The sequence below is a fragment of the Myxocyprinus asiaticus genome, chromosome 31 (assembly GCF_019703515.2).
Source record: "Myxocyprinus asiaticus isolate MX2 ecotype Aquarium Trade chromosome 31, UBuf_Myxa_2, whole genome shotgun sequence".
NCBI lineage: Eukaryota > Metazoa > Chordata > Actinopteri > Cypriniformes > Catostomidae > Myxocyprinus > Myxocyprinus asiaticus.
In genome coordinates this window covers 5,801,146-5,819,271 of record NC_059374.1, presented here as the reverse complement: position 1 = coordinate 5,819,271, position 18,126 = coordinate 5,801,146, and the positions used below count along the sequence as shown (strand labels likewise).

At 39.7% G+C, this 18,126-nt stretch overlaps 1 long non-coding RNA gene across 1 annotated transcript; it reads left to right on the top strand.

Moving 5' to 3' along the window:
* Positions 1–397: 397 nt before the first annotated feature.
* Positions 398–5,280, top strand: LOC127422313 (uncharacterized). The gene is made up of 4 exons (XR_007894150.1): positions 398–1,689; positions 1,977–2,092; positions 2,676–2,913; positions 3,110–5,280. It is a non-coding gene; the product is annotated as an uncharacterized LOC127422313 (long non-coding RNA).
* Positions 5,281–18,126: the final 12,846 nt, after the last annotated feature.

Genomic DNA, 18,126 nt, shown 5'->3' with positions numbered 1-18,126 from the left:
AATAAAGTGGGAGAAGATGCCAAATTTACTGTCACTCTCTCAGCAGCTGCAACAGAAACCCCCTCGCAGCTGTGGTAATTCGTCTTTTTAAAACAAATTCCAGGGTAATATAACACAAAGCATAATGCTGTAAATTTACACTCAATATTTAAAAAAATGTATAATATAAAAAAATTGCAAGATTTATGCTGATAAATAAGGCGGAAACGCGCCATCACAGTTTGAGAAAAAGGTCTATTGAGCAGCATGTTTGGTAATGGGAGATGATCACAAGGATGTGGCTATTGTGGGTCATGGTCATAGCGCCACCAACTGGCAGCAGAAAGTGTGGCATTTAAAACAGACTTTGAAATAGTCCTCTTATATTTACCCAAATCGCTTCAAAATTGTTTAGAATAATGTCAAGACACTGCTGTTGGAAAATTGTGAAGGGATCTTTGATATCTTTAGCAGTGTTGTCATGGCAACGGATTAAATTACATGGTGTTGTAGTCAAACTGGAATGGTGGCATATATCTATTGCGCACTGTATGATTAGGGTCAAAGTTGACATGAATGTTGAGTTGTTGCGGTGTCCATCATCCTTTGTTTTCCGAAAGCCACCAAGTGGAAATGGACCCATGGTGCTTGGGCCCATCATCGCTGCTTGCAGCTATATTTATTATTAGGGCCCAAGCACTGAAAGTGCAAGAGCCCTATTGTTCTTCTAAGGATTATTATTATTTTTTTTATTTTTTTTTTTTTTTTCAAGGCTTTCAGTACTTTTGGGGTACATAACATGTGTGAAAACTTGCATGCATTTGCACACACATTAGAGTCGTTGGCCATTAGGGCTTGGCAAAGTTGCAGGGGGGGCTCCATATGTGTAAACGTAAACTCCGAAGCCCTCGAGTATAGCCCTACTTGTGTAAAGACCAGCGAGTGCATATTTTTATTCTGTTTTGGACTCCCTTTGTTTGATTTTGGCGCGGTTTTTATCAGTAAGATTTATGACTTTGTGTGTGGGCCTCAGTCAGGTTTTATGACTGTGTTAGACCTGCCTTTGTCTTCTATCTGAATACATGAGGCCCAACAATGCAAGACAAAACGCAACCTACACAACCTACGGCCACTTTGCACTTCAACGCCTGCTACGCTCTCTTTCTCAGTAGGACTCTGGAACTGCCAGTCAGCTGTGAACAAAGCTGACTTCATTCCAGCTTTTGCCACACAGTCCACCCTCAGCATCCTGGCACTGACAGAAACATGGAAAACGTCCAGAGGATACAGCAACACCTGCAGCTCTCTCCAACAACTTCTCCTTCTCTCACACCCCTCGACACACTGGTAGGGGTGGGGGAACAGGTTTGCTCATTTATAACAACTGGACTTTTTCACCACACTCTTCTCTATGTAACACTACTACATTTGAATTCCATGCTATTACTACAATGCAACCCACAAAAATACATGTTGTTGTCATTTATCGCCCTCCAGGTCAGCTGGCAAACTTTCTCAAGGAGTTGGATGTCCTGCTCTCCTCCTTCCCGGAGGATGGTAAGCCACTTGTTGGTCTTGGTGATTTCAACATACACCAAGACAAGCCCCAGGCCACTGAACTGAATGCTCTTCTGGCCTCATTTGACTTGGAATGACTAAGCACCACAGCAACTCACAGATTGGGCAACCAGCTGGACCTCATTTTTACATGTAACTGTACCAACTCAAATATTCTTGTTACTCCTTTACATGTCTCTGATCACTACTTTGTTCAATTCAACATGACTCTCCCATCTACATTAAAACAGACTCCACCTTTGGTTTCCTTTCGCCGTAATCTCCATTCTCTTTCACCCTCTCGCCTTTCCACTGCTCTACCTTTCTACCTCTCTTCCCACACAAAATGTATTTTCCACCCTTGATGTAAACACTGCCACAGACACACTAAGCTCTACTTTAACAACCTGTCTATACAACATCTGTCTTCTCTCCTCAAGGCCAGCATGTACTACACCACTCAGCCCCTGGCCCACTGGCGTCCTTCGTGAACATCGGACTGACCTCAGGGTGGCTGAGAGGAGATGGCGGAAATCTAAAGATCCAGCAGATCTAGGTAAGTATCAGTCTCTGCTTGTAACGTTTTCAGATAACGTTAAATCTGCAAAAACTTCCAACTACGAGAACAAGATCAACAGCACCAGACACTCACAGCTTGTTTAGAACATTCAACACACTTCTCTGCCCTCCTCCTCCACCACCTGACACATCACTGACAGCAGATGTCTTCGCCACATTTTTTACTAATAAGGTTACAACCATCAGCAATACATTCTCAGCACCTCACCCTGTCAAACACCCATCTCCTGTATGCAACTCCTCTGTATTTATGTTCTCTCCTCTGACTGACACTGAGGTCTTTAAACTCCTCTCCAACCACCCCACCACCTGTTCCCTTGACCCCATTCCTTCTCACCTTCTCCAGGTCATCTCTCCGTCCATTTTACCTGCACTCACTCACATAATTAACACATCTCTACTTACAGGCACTTTTCCCACTACATTTAACCCCGCTGCTGAAGAAACCTGCACTTAACCCCACACAAATAGAACACTACAGAACAGTCTATCTCATCCAATTCATGGCAAAAACACTTGAAAGGGCAGTTTTCAATCAAATCTCTGCCTATCTCTCACAGAACAAGCTGCTGGATGACAATCAGTCAGGCTTCAAAAGTGGACACTCCACCGAGACTGCCCTGCTATCTGTCACTGAGTCGCTGAGACAAGCAAAAGCTGAATCCAGATCATCCATCCTGATTCTGCTGGACCTTTCTGCAGCCTCCGACACAGTCAACCATCAGATCTTACTCTCCAACCTCTCTTCGATGGACATCACAGGAACTGTGCTTGACTGGTTTAATTCCTATCTCTCAGGTAGGTCCTTCAAGGTAGCCTGGAGAGAAGGGGTGTCCAAGCCACATCAGCAATTTACTGGGGTACCTCAGGGTTCAGTGCTTGGGCCACTTCTCTTCTCTGTATATACACAACATCACTGGGACCCATCATTCAGGCACATGGTTTCTCTTGCCATTGCTATGCTGATGACACGCAACTCTACTTGTCTTTCCAGCCCAATGACACCACAGTGACTGCTCGAATCTCTGCCTGCCTGGCAGACATCTCGGCCTGGATGAAGGAACACCATCTACAACTTAACCCAGCCAAGACCGAACTCCTTGTCTTTCCAGCCAACCCTGCTGTTGAACACAACATCACCGTGCAGCTGGGTGCAACTACAGTAACGCCTTCCAAAACGGTCAGAAATCTACGGGTAACCATCGATAACAAACTAAATTTCACAGACCACATCTCAAAGACCGCAAGATCATGTAGATTTACACTCTACAATATCAGGAAGATAAGCCCCTTCCTCTCTGAACATGCCACACAACTTCTTGTTCAGTCACTTGTCATAACTAGACTGGACTACTGTAATGCTGTTTGATGCACATTTCAAGCTCAAGTTCAACCTAAAATAATTTCTGCAGAGCTACGCACCCACTAGAAGCCTGCGGTCGGCTAAGGAACATCGCCTTGTTGTACCAACACAAAGAGGCACCAAAACACTTTCCCGGACTTTCGGCTTCATCATACCATGTTGGTGGAATGACCTTTCCAACTCCATCCGTGAAGCAGACTCACTTTCTGTCTTCAAAAAACGGCTAACAACACATCTTTTCCATGAGCACTTAACCAGTCACTAAAAAAAACAAAAACAACAAAAAAAAAAACAACAAAAAAAAATGCTTGTTGCACTTTAATCTGTTTTGAATGCTATTCTGATGCTAGTGAAACTTTGTAATATGGCACATTTCGTACCACTGTCTCCTTAAGATGATTCACTTATGTTTTTCCTCTTTTGTAAGTCGCTTTGGATAAAAGCGTCTGCCAAATGAATAAATGTAAATGTAGCACAGGCTAGAATATGGGCATGTTCAGGGGGCTCTGTAGCACATCCCTTTTGAGCTACAGTCACCAAACTTTGTACACATATAGATCTCATCAAGCCGGACAACTTTCACACTTATAGTCATAAGCTCTGCCCAATAGGAAGTTGGCCATTTTGGATTGTTTGAAAAATGCATGCTCTGGAATTTAAAATACTCCTCCCAGGGATTTCATGTTACAGGTACCAAATGTGGACGACATCATGCCAAGACATTGACGATGCTTTGATATATCTAACGGTGTTGCCAAAAAACTGGAATAAGGAAATGTCTCATATCTTCTGCGTGCATGGTGAGATTTAGATCAAAATTGAGCCAAATGTTTGTCCTTGCAGGCTGATCACATTGATGTGGCTATTGTGGGTCATGGCCGTAGCGCCACCAACTGGCGGAAGGAAGTGTGTCACTTTTAACAGACTTTGAAATATCCCTATAATTTTAACCTGAATTGCTTCAAATTTTTTTAGAATAATGTCAAGACAGTGCAGATTTAAAATGTTTTGAGGTATTTGGCATGTTTGAATTTTCAAGTTTATTGTTAATAAACATATTTCTTATTTTTTATATAAATTAAATATAATAAAAATATCAACTGAAATATAAAAATACTAGAAAATCTTGCCATAAATGTAACCCAGGTCTCAGTGGCAATTACAAGAAATGTCCAGTAGAGGGCAGCCAAGATCCATTGTTGAATGATTCCCAAAATAACACTTGAGAAGATTTTTCATGTCCTGTCAGAAGGGATCCCTCTTTCATACGTTATGTATATGAAGTATGTGTAACTATGTTCTTCAGTTCACTATATTTCTCATTTTATGTGTTAAACATCTCCAGTTCTTGAGTTGCAGTTTCTGTTTCATCTGATCTCTGTATGTTTTGATTGCCGATCCGGCGCTGTAATGTGTTATATTGAATTTATGATAAATGTTTGTTCTGGCTGTTATCAGTGTCGTTTAATGTCAGCAGTTTTTTCTGCAGCTCGCGCTCTTTTCCAGGAAATAGAAAAGTGAAATATATCCCCCATTGTGATTGCCTTCTTAGCTGTATTGTTTGTGTGTATTTAGAGCGTGTGTTTTGTCTTTATCTCTCTCTCTTAATCGCTCTCAGGTGTGGGGTAACCAGGTGATCTGATTGTTAAACTGGCACCCAGTGTGTTTCCTTCCTAAATAAACCGAGCGTTTCATGGCTGGGTTGTGCGATGGGTGTTCGTGAGCTGTGCCATTTTGGTCACCGATGCTCTCATGCAAATTCCCACTGCTGGAGCGGAGAGTTTGTGTTCGTCGCTGTCTGAACTTCGGAGGTCGCTGGGTTTATTTATTTATTTTTTCAAATATAGAATGGTTAATAAATGTGTCTTTGTTTCCGCTACTCTCGTCTCCCCGCATCTTTTATTGCATTTTATTTTTAAAGTGTAACACCCATCCACTGACATAGAGATGCAATCTTGGTTTATTACAATAACACTTTATATTTGGGTGAATTAGAAACCAGAACCTCTAAAAACTAGACGCAGAATGTAACCACTAGACCAGGGGTCGGCAACCTTTTTGACATGGAGTGCCATTTTTTTATTTTCCTGGTCAATGGCTGTGCCAACACTCCCCCCCACCAACTTGTGAAAATGTTTCTATTTTGTATTTTTCTAATTTAATCATTTATTTTTCATTTCAAATGATATTATCAGCATAACAGTTTAAGTCAAAATTTGTGAAAAACCCGATGATTATGATTTAATCATGATCCTGCATGTGAATTTTCATAAAGCATCTTTTGAAAGTTCTTTAATGAAAGAAAACCTGTCCTTTAGTACAAAATGAGTTAACACAGTTAATGTCACAATTTTTCTTGTTTGATTACTGATCACGTAATTGTGTGGAATCTTAAATATTTCTTATATTATGAATGTATATTTTTCAAAATCACAGAGAGGGGCAATCACTAACACGCAAGCAACATCGAGAGAGGAGCAGGCTATTTTATTAAGTTTTCGCACCTGCATTCCAATCTACATCTTGACGTAATCCTTCCTCATGATCACACAGCGTGTTTTCATCAGATGAATGGGAGACTAAACACTATTAAAGTGTGACAAGCCATTCGCGCATCACAAGCCGATCAACTATTAACCCTTTCCGGTGAATCGCACCTGCAAAATCCTAAAACTTTATTTTCAGGTTTAATTTAGATTTTCAATAGACTCAGATTTTTGAACCCCATGATGTGGGTTTATGTTTCCTCTTTTATCATTTAATGTAATTCTGAGTGTGACCATGGTTTAAGGAGGGTGTCTACCTGTATGCTGGGTTGGAAATCTCAAGGATTAATAGTGGTGTTTTCCTTATTACATCACGTGTTGTTCTGAAAGCAAAAAAGAAACAAATGAAACACGAAATGTAGGCTGTTATCTGCGCAACCTGACTGAAACAAAGAGGGCGCATTTACTCGTGCAATTAACTGAAAGTGCAGTGCTGCTGGCTCGTGATGCGCAAATGGCTTGCACGCGCTGCACGAGTCTGTTGGGTAAACTGCAGACTCACCACATTTTAACTTTTTGTTTAGTCTCCCATTCAGCTCATGAAAACACGCTGTGTGATCATGAGGAAGGATTACATCAAGATGTAGATTGGAATGCAGGTGCGAATTGATATAAATAAAATAGTCTACTCCTCTCTCGCCAATGCTGGGGTGCCAGTGATTACCCCTCCGTGCCAATGCTGGCACGCGTGCCATAGGTTGCCGACCCCTGCACTAGACCAATCAGTCATGTTCTTGATTAAATTGCTGATATATGTGTTCATCCCAAGACTGATAGTGGCAGACGTAGAGATTAAAGGGGACCTATTATGCAAAATTCACTTTTACATGGTGTTTGAACATAAATGTTAGTCGGCAGTGTGTGTACACAACCACCCTACAATGTTAAAAGTCCACCCACTCCTCTTTCTTATATTTCTATTAATCAAAAACAGTGTCTCCAAATGATCGGTTTTCATTTCTGCTCTAAAGTGACGTCACTTTAGAGCAGGCCTCGCCCACGACTGGTGACGGACTCCACCCTATTATCATAGATCCTCCCCTGAGTGATCGACACACATTCCGACATTTTTTTCCATGCTGGAGCAGCTACGGTGGGAAGAATAATGTCTCAGCTTCGTAAGCATCATAAGTGTTCTGTTGTTGGCTGTAAAGGTGAACATAAAGAGTCTTCATGTACTCCCAGTATCAGAGCCACTGAAGACGCAGTGGACAAGTTTTGTTTTTGAAGCAAATGTGCCCCAAAACATACAAAAATTTGTTTATGTTTGTTTAAATCATTTTACACCGGACTGCTTTGTGAATGAGGATCAATATTGTGAAGGTTGCACGGGAAAGGACGAGTCGGGAAGCTCAGACACCGTCAAGTAAGGCTTTTATTTTCTGCCCTCTGCACAGCCAGTACACTCTCTCTAGTGTTTTCCTGGGTTTACTCATATAGCTTCACCAATAACAAAAACTCTCCATAAACTTCTTAAAAGACATGCAGCTTTTTGACATTCAGGACACACGCCAACACTGGACTGACGTGTCGTCCTCTCTCTGCTTCTGACGGTGGCATGGCTGTTTATATGCCGCTCTCCCCAGCTCACTGGAATTAGAGACAGGTGTTAGACATAATTTAGCTCCGGTGTAAGTGCCCTTACCGCTTTCTCTCTCTCTCCGGATGGGCGCTCGACCATGCCCCCGCTGCCACAAATATAAAGCAGGATTCTCCAAATATTTGATTCTCAAGCATGGATCAGTACCAACTGATCGTGTTCCAGCTTTAGTATTGTACTTTATATTTTGTTAATGTTTGCAAATCGCCTTTCCGAATGTGCTTGTTAGCTGATTCCATGGCTAATGCAGCTAAAGTTACCATTGTCTCTGATTGTATTCACGGATAACAGAGCTATGTCGTTATTTTTATGCTTACTGTCTGCAGCTCATTTGCATTTAAAGAGAGACACACGAAAACAGCGTGTTTTTAATTCCACCTAAACAGAGGCATTTACAACATGGTATAATAAATGATCCATGGGGTATTTTGAGCTGAAACTTCACAGACACATTCTGGGGACACCTGAAACTTATATTACCTCTTGTAAAAAGGGCAATAATAGGTCTCCTTTAAATTACCATATAATGTGAAATATCTATTTGAGTGATAGAATAGGTCATTAAGAATGACTGTTTATCAAAATAGGTGATTTAAAATAATCCCTTATTGTGCATAAAATAATTAATATTATATTATATTATATTGTTGCTAACTGCATATTCAGTTATTATGCACTAAAATATTTACATGTAATTGCATTTAAAATGTAATTAACACAATTACAGAGGTATATAATGATGATTTGTGAGTTTTCACTGCAAAACAACCCCAAAAAAATGCAGTGAATTGCATTGCAAAATTTGAGAAAAGCAGCAGCAAATGCAGCTATTTTGTAATTCCAGCTAGCCAAATTATGTGGCCATTTCCTAACTACACCATAATTTGATGACCAAACTTTAATTGTGACAATTTAACTGATTACGTGTGACATCCGGAAAAGTGAAATTCCTATATTCGTTGCCACAACGTAACTTTGGAGCGGTGCCAATCCGTCATAACGTTGTGGCAACATCGAAGAACAATAGTTGGTTACCAGTAAAAAAAATAAAAATAATAATTTTTCAAATTGGTTACCAGTTGGTAATCTTTGCTTTTAATGATTATTCTATAGGTGGACATGCAGTAGTCTAACCTAATTTATGTCCTTATTTTCTCAACATAGTTTAAAGGTGTAACACTTAAAGATGGGAAAGGAGGAAGCTGGGACCGGCTTGACAAACAAATAGACATTTAATAACACTTTTCAACGTCCAAAGAAACAAAAACATGCATTGCTTTTCAGCCAGCTGTGTCAAATCATAACGACATTCAGACACACGGACAAGCTTTGTACATCTCTCTCCCATCTGCCGTTGTCTCTTCTCCTTAAATACTCCCGCCTCCCCTAGCTGGAACGCGAGGCCGGTGTGGCGTGCAGGTGGAAGTCATTCGCCACTTATCTTCCCGGCCTCGCTCTGCCCAGACGCTACTCGGCTCTGCCCTGCTCACCACAAAAGACTATTTAAACAGTTGCATATGAATAACGAATGCAGACTAAAAGTTAATGTACTGTGGCAGGGTGAGCAAGAGACAGACACAGTGGGTGTGGCATCAAGCCACGGAGAGGCATTTATTGGAAACAATAATAAATGTAAAATGTCCAAAAGGGGTAATAAAGTGTCCAAGGGGGAATAGTGTTCATAATAAAAGGGGAAATCTGGCATCCTCGCGGTGAACGGGGCTCCGTGAAAGGGGCGGGGTAGTGTTCATAGGATAGCCCAGGCATGGGCTGGGTCAGTCGGCCGCTCACGCTCCCCTCCAAAGTCAACGGCGCCTGGGGCGGCGGCATCACTGCTGGCCTGTCTTCCCAGGCCCGCGGCAAGCGTGAGCAGTTCACCCCCCGCGACTCATTACAACATCCGGGGGTCTGAAGAACGGGTCTGGCAGCACGTCCACTCATCCGATCCCTCCCAGCTCTGCTCCTGGGCGTGTGAGGATGCCAGTGTGTGCACACATGGGGATTTGAAGCCGGCTCCCCGAGAAGAAGTGTGCACTGCATTTTAAAGACAGCGGTGATGAAGCATTATCCCCATCAGGTGTGCTTCATTCACCGCTGACCAAACGAGGCTTATTAACTATGCACCTCTTCTCGCTCTCCCGCCCAACTCCCGTCGTGAGCCTGGCTGAAGGGCGGCCCTAAGAGACGGGCGACGATGACGAGCCAGAGGGGCGGATCATTCCGCCACAGTACTTCATTTATTTTGAAAGAGAACAGAGAAAATGACCTGCTACAGTCTCTCCCTGTAGATGTCCCCCTCTCTTATTTCAAGCAATTTGATAGCATAGCGAAGTCCTTCATTTGGAATGGTAAGCGTCCCAGGTTAAATTTCAATAAGTTACATAGGCCAACTGACAAAAGTGGGTTACGCCTACCCAAGATTTTGTTTTATTATTATGCATTCAGTCTTAGACATTTAGCTCATTGGTCGCTTCCACCTGAGAGAGCTCCTCCCTGGTTTTGTATTGAAAAGGAAGTTCTTGCCCCTATCTCGCCACTGCAAAGCCTTTCAATTAAACTAGCCGGAGAGGTTAAGTCACACCCCGTTATTTTGCATTTGCACTCGATATGGACAAAAGTGTCCAGAGTGTTAAATTCTGATATTTATTTAAACGTAGCCTCGAGCATATGGCTGAACCCTAAACTATGAATTAATAAGTCCCCTTTCTGTCGGTCAGATTGTATTGTGAGGGGGGTTAATACACTTGGTGACCTTTATGAGAGTGGAGTATTGTGATCTTTTGAAAATTTTATTCAACATTTTGGGATTCCCAGATCTCAATTTTATAAGTATTTACAGCTGCGCCACCTGCTCTGCTTTGTTTTTGGGAGAAGCATACACCCCCCTAGAGCGGCAGATACTCTGGAATTGGTGATTGCTGCTTTTGGGAAGGGTCATGAGGCATCAGTGTATTACTCCCTGTTAATTCAGAGTCTGGGGGACAGAGCTTTAAATTCTCTCAAAAGATTATGGGAGGAAGATTTAAAGTTGTTACTGGAGGAGGAAGTGTGGGCAAGGATTCTAAAAAACATAAAGTCTGCATCAAGCGATGCAAGGGTTCACCTTATGCAATTTAAGATTTTACATAGATTTTATTGGACCCCCTCTAGATTGTATAGGCTTGGTCTTAAGGACACACCCATCTGCTGGCGATGCCATTCTGAAGATGGAGACACCATCCATGTTTTTTTAGGGGTGCCGTAAGATCCAAGAATTTTGGCTGAAGGTGCAAAGTTTTGTATGTGATGTGTTGGGCACTCAGGTCTCGTTCTGCCCCAGACTCTGTATTTTTGGAGATAGGGAGGTCATGGATTTGGAGGATAAGTACATGAAGGACTGGGTTTTGACCAGTGTGATGATTGGTAGGCAGGTTATTTTGAGGAGTTGGAAGTCGGATGGAGCACCTTCGTTCCCGGAGTGGTGCGCGGAGATGGGGAGGGTGGCTGCCTTCGAGGAGGGGTCGAGCATAAGGATGGGGGTTAGGGAATCTTACAATAAGAAATGGGGCAATTATTTAGCATTTTTGAGGGAATCTCGATGAGGGGCAGTGGAGGGAGTAATTTAGAGTTTAATTTTTTTTTTAATTTTTTTATTTTTTATTATACTTGATTATTGTATTTTATTTTATGTTGTTGTTTTAGTTTTGTGTTTTTTTTTTTTTTTTTCTGTGTGTGTTTCTATATTCTATTGACCACAGGGGTGTTCGTGGGGGGGTCAGGGTGGGTTGAGAGTTTGGTAGGGGGAAGGGATATAGTGGGGGTTTAATGTTTAAAGTGTTTGATTCATTATATATATGTTGTTGTATTTTTTGTGTTAATTTATGAATCAATAAAAATGTTAATAACAAAAAATAAGGTTACTATATGGAAATTACAGTATTACCATTGTAAAACAATGGTTAATTATATCAAAACTATGATTTCTGCCAAGAAAACAATGGTGATAGCAGTCATTGTTACTTCAGTCATGGCTACTACAATATAACTACAGTAAAACCATGGTTACTATATGGCTACTACAGTATTACTGAATAAAACCATGGTTAATTTTATTTAGTGTTCTTAACTAACAAAAAAAAAAACACGAAAAAAAAAAGAAAAAAAAAAAATGCTCTAATTACTAACTCAGCATTTAACTTAATACCTGCATTTATGCTATATGCATCAACATAATGTGCATTTCATACTCAACTCAACATATATTCAATATTCAGAAGTTGTACATCACTATAGAATGAGTAACCTTGCTGTAAAAATGTATGCTAGAAGGAATGTCATAATGCAACATGAGTGTTTTAATCATATGCGGAAATCCCACATCTTCATCAACAGAGTAAGGGCAACATAACTTTGGCAATGAACACCCTGAGCACTTTAGTTTTTGTTTCATGTCTGTCCGAACTAGCAGCGAGTGCCTGTTTAAAGATGGAAGGGATTGTGTCTGTGTGCAGTTTCGGGCTCATGTGTGGCTCTGTGCACACCGCGCACTAAATATTCCCAGGTGATGTCAGCATAAATAAATAATCAAACATCGATGTATTACCAGTATAGGGCACTCGCGTCAAGCAGTGTTTGCAAACAGTGCCTGTTTTGTGAAGGTTTTATGACCATCCCTGTTGTGATTGACTGCAAAAAGAAAAAGTTCCCAGACAGGAGACTTGAATGACGCAGGGGCTTCTATCTTGCGGCTTGTTTTCTCAGCTTGCCATTTTCAACTTCACGCTAATGCGTGCAGAACTGTGAATCATCAACTGATTTAACATACTTACAGTTAATAGCACAACTTCTCCATGTAGAAAGTAGACCCACATGAAACGAAGTGTGTCCATCTACAGAGCCATACAGGTGCATTAGCGGAGGTTAGAACTGCGCATGTCTATTTGGCGCTTTATTTTCTTTGCCAAAGTGTATGATCCAGATGCGTTATTAAACTAGAAATGAACCGCGAAGCAAATGCTTACCAAACCGTGGGTGGTGAACTGTGCGGTTTGTTTTTTTTACTGAGAACCGTTACACTCCTAATAGACAGACAGACAGATAGATAGATAGATTCACATTTATATTATATTATGTATACATTTATTTTAACAAATAGCATCAAACATATTTACATACATAAAAGCTTATCCTGTATAACACACTTGTATTAAAAACAATTGGCATAATGTTAGCGGACATTTCAGGTGAATAAAGCTGCTAAATAATCACAGATTCAAAAATATTAACAGAACTTCAACTAGATGGTAATAATGTTACTTAACCAATCTGATGTGGTTGTTGCATTTTCATCAGTGGACCCTCACAATGAAATGCATGCTGTTTTTTCTTCAATCATTGGATTGGATCATAAGCAGAGAACATGAAATATAAGTACTGTGCTCACATGTCGCATGTTTTAAAAATGCACCCTTAACATTTTAAATGTTTTCACTATAATGTTCTAATTGCAAAATAGATTTCAGAAGATGAAAGTTGAGTTTTTAAGCTTTAATTTGATACCAAGTTTGTGAACATTGATGGAGATTTTGATATAAAACAAAGCATTTGATAATGAAGGACTTTGAAGAACAGATTTTGTAATATCAAACAATGTTACCATATCGAGCCATTAAATTAATGGCAAAAAATGGGAAACAGCAGTGTCTCACATCTTTTGTGTGCAATGTGTGATTTAGATCAAAATTGAGATGTATGTTTGGGGCTAATCACATAGATTTGACTATTTTGGGTTACGGACATAGCGCCAACACCGGGCAGCAGTAAGTGTGGCTTTTACATGAGACTTTAAAATAGTTATTTTATATTTACCCAAGTTGCTTCAAAATTGTTTAGAATAATATCAAATGCCAAATGCATGTGTCCACCTTGCATTGTTTTCCGAAAGCCAACGGGTGGAAATGGACCCATGGTGCTTGGGCCCGTCATTGCTGCTTGCAGCTATATTTATTTTTATTAGGACCTGAGCACCGAAGGTGCAGGCCGTGAGGCCTGCATCGGAGGTGCTAAAGCCCTATTGTTTTTAGAATGTTTTTTCACTATCATTATTATTATTATTAATTTTATTTTTAACGCATTCACCCATTTATAAGGCATTCATCATGCTCGAAAACTCGGCACACACATCAGACCTGTGTAAAATCAAAAAGTTATGTAGTGTTTAAGCTTTGTTGTGGTCGAGGAGCTCTACAGCACCTCAAAACACAGGCAATGGTTGGGATGAAGTTGCTCAGATGTGCACAAGACATGGTATGGTTACTGCTCTCATCATGTTAGACAAAGTTCACTTGGCTGTATTTGACTCCGCCCAACAGGAAGTCAGCCATGTTGGATGGAATGTGGGATTTTCATATTTTCCCGCTGTGTTGTGAGGGGCTTAAGATGGCTTAAAACTTATGAAAGTTTACACATATATTTGTCTTAGGACATCTTTTGATTTGATATTGCAATTCAGCATAGATGTGCCTCCATCATTCCACAGCGCCCCCTAGTTTGTAAATGCTTATTACTTTTTCAAAACTCTTGAAATTTGGCACACCCATCAAAGTTTGGCAAGATTTTAGAATTCTTTTGTCATTTGTCTTGGGTGTGGCCAGTGGACTCCACAGTGGACTCCCCCTAACATTTTGAATGAATTTCTCGCTGTGGTTGCCACAGAGTTTGTCTGATATTTACAAGTTTTGGTGAGGACATTGTTCTCACCATGACAGACATATTTTCCATTAGCTTGTATTAGCTCCGCCCAACAGGTTTGTTTGAAAAATGCATGCTCTGGAATTCTAAATACTCCTCCTAGGGATTTCATGTAACAGGTACCAAATGTGAGTGACATCATGCCAAGACCTTGACAATGCTAATTTGCGAAAGGAATTTTGATATATCGAACGGTGTTGCCATGGTGACACCATAAAATAACATCAAAAAATTGGAATAAGGAAATGTCTCATATCTTCTGCGTGCAGAAAATTAAAAACATCAAAATTAAGACAAATGTTTGTTATTGCGGGCTGATCACATTGATGTGGCTAGTGTGGGTCACTGTCGTAGCACCATTAACTGGCGGAAGGAAGTATGTCACTTTGAAATATCCCTCTTATTTTTTACCTGAATTGCTTCAACAAAAATTTAGAATAAAGTCAAGACAGTGCAGATTATAGGGTGCTAGAGAGGAGCGGAATATCTCATCTGGCCGTCGTTATAGCGGTCACACTATACGGCTATGATGCTAAATTTCTGACACTGCTAGAACTTCGTCAGAGGCTGAAGATCACCGCATAGTCTATTAATCGGCCGTCTGTGAACATGTCACACTGAACGTTGTAAGATTGCCGATTTTGCCGTGCGACGAGAGAAATCCTTTAGGATTCCCGAAATTTGTCTCAGACGGCAGAATCGTGGCCAAAATCTTACAGTGTGCACCCGCCTTAAGACTAGAACTCTGTAGAAAAGTTTGATCACACTTGTCTATTCTTTATTATTTGTTACTGCACATTTGAGATTTTAGAGTATAACATCATCAAAACTAAGAAGTAACACAAAAGTATGGAAATTATGCAGTGACAAAAACAAAATAAATCAGAAACATATTCTATTTGAACTTCTTCAGTGTAGCCTTTCATCTATTCCAGCTCTGCACAGTTCATTTTTTCAATCAACTTCATAGAGATGTGTTTGAGGTTGATGTGGTGAAAGATTAAATCTTTGCCAAAAATTAAAGGAATAGTTCACCCAAAAATGAAAATTTGCTGATAATTTACTCACCCTCAGGCAATCCAAGATGTATCTGAGTTTCTTTCTTCATCAAAACAAAATGTAAGACTTTTAGGATTCATTTTTTCAGGACTTTTCAGGCCTCCTCCTCTAAACAATACAAGTGAATGTCCTCCATTTTTTGACAGTCCAAAATGCATATTTAGGGTGCATCAAAATAATCCACATGACTCCAGTCGACAAATAAATTTCTTTTGAATGCAAACGATTGATTATTTTTTAGAAACAGAACAATACTTATATACTTTTTAACTACAAATGTTCGCTTCCATACATCTCTGTGACTCTGTGATAAGCTCGTTGGTAAGGTCACGTGTCACGTGGAGGAGGAGTCAGGAAGCGCGTCATTGTTTACATTGGGTTTTTTTTATTATTATTTGGAAATGTTTTTTTGTTGTTGTTGTTGTTGTTTTTATATTATTTTGAAATTGTTTTGGACTGTTTTGGTTTGTGAATGGCACAAGTTTCTCTTGTAAACAATGATGTGCTTCCTGACTCCTCCTCCACGTGACGCGTGACCTTCCAAAGGAGCTTATGTCATCCCTCTCATGAGCGCAAGTCACAGAGATGTACAGAAGCGAACATTTGTAGTTAAAAAGTATATACGTATTGTATTGTTTCTCAAAATAATCAATCATTTGCTTTCAGAATAACTTTATTTGTCGACTGGAGTCGTGTGGATTATTTTGATGCACCCTAAATATGCATTTTGGACCGTCAAAAAGTGGTCATTCACTTACATTTTTTAGAGGAGGAGGCCTGAAAAGAAATCCTAAAAGTCTTAAATTCTGTTTTGATGAAGAAAGAAGCTCAGATACATCTTGGATGGCCTGAGGGTGAGTAAATTATCAGCAAATTTTCATTTTTGGGTGAACTATTCCTTTAATGCTTTAACAATACCAAACATGGCACAAACCAGATACGAGTACAAATGATGAAGACGGGTGAGAGTGATTGACATGCTGTTTAAATACTTGTTAAATACAAAGAAAGGAATATGTTATGATGTTTGTATCATCTCCACAGTAACAGTGTAGCTCTCCTCCACATTGTGCGTTCACTATCAACATCCTTCTAAACATTCACAGACCGCAGACAGAACACATACATCACAGCTAGTGTTTAATCTTCACCCTGCGTGCTGAGAATGAGACACAAAACCTGCATTTATACAAAGAATCCCTAACATTCACTTAAAATCCCCATTAGTTGTGTAATAAAATGTGATTAGAATTTGATAAGGTAGGCTACGAATGTGAAAATGGCAATATATGCTGAACACTTGTATGCTGAAGTGTTCATAAATGTTTTTACTGATATAAAAATGTCTATTATATACAGTAGATATATGCAATATACAGAATATGACAAAAATGACAATTTTCATATATGTAACATGTTTTTAAACACTTGTGGAATTCAGATGTGTACATAAATGCTCAAATATATGAACTCTAATTGTATTTGTTCCTATATGGCCAGTGGCGATTTCTCAGGGCCAGCAAAGCCTTCTCTGCTGGCGTAACATGCCTAATAAATTAATTTGTGATTTGTGCTGTTAAAAGAAACATCATAATACATTAATTCCATTCATCAATAATCAGTATATGCAAGTCACTAAATACCATGCGCATTGTATTTATTTTTCTTCTCCTAAAGGTGTGTAAGGCAATTTTACATTTGTCCCGATTGAAAATATACTATGGATGGTCTTGGCCCCCAAGTTGAAAGCAGCAATTCCAGTAGGTGCTGTCAATAGAACAGAAACTTTGTCTGGTGCAGTTGCAATTTGGGATAATAATCTGGTCGATAATAATTAAATGTGACTTTCCTGTTTCTGCACCTCCAGTAACAAATACATGGAAAGGCTCTGGCTTTTTACCTCTAAATTTCTCTAAGCACCACTGTCTTATTTGATTGAAAATATATTTTTGTTTGGAGTTCAGAGACCGAAGTAGATTGAGAGCATCTGATCTACACAAGACATTCAAACTAGATTCAGATCGATTGCTTCTTTCATTTTGAATGGATAGATCAGGAATTATATCAATATGCTCATTAAGTTCTTTTGATAAATCTCTAATTTCTTGTTGACATTCCAAGCTCTCTGACTCCAGCTCAGGACACATCTCAAACATTGGCCGACGCGATAAAATAACATAAAAAAAATTGGAATAAGGAAATGTCTCATATCTTCTGCATGCATGGTGAGATTTACATCAAAATTGAGTCAAATGTTTGTCCTTGCAGGCTGATCACATTGATGTGGCTATTGTGGGTCACGGCCGTAGCACCACCAACTGGCGGAAGGAAGTGTGTCACTTTTAACAGACTCTGAAATATCCCTATTATGTTAACCTGAATTGCTTCAAATTTTTTTCGAATAATGTCAAGACTAAGATTAAAATTCTGAAGGGATTCTTGATAGCTTATATACTGTTGCCATGGCAATGCATTAAATGTCATCATTCCTTTTTGTGTATATTCACATGTTTTGAGGTATTTGGCATGCTTGAATTTTCAAGTTTATTGTTAATAAACATATTTCTTATTTTTATATAAATAAATATAATAAAAATATAAACTGAAATGTAAAAATACTAGAAAATCATGCCATTAGTCTAAACCATTTCTGAGTGGCAATTACAAGAAATTTCCAATATAGGGCAGCCAAGCTCCATTGTTGAATGATTCCC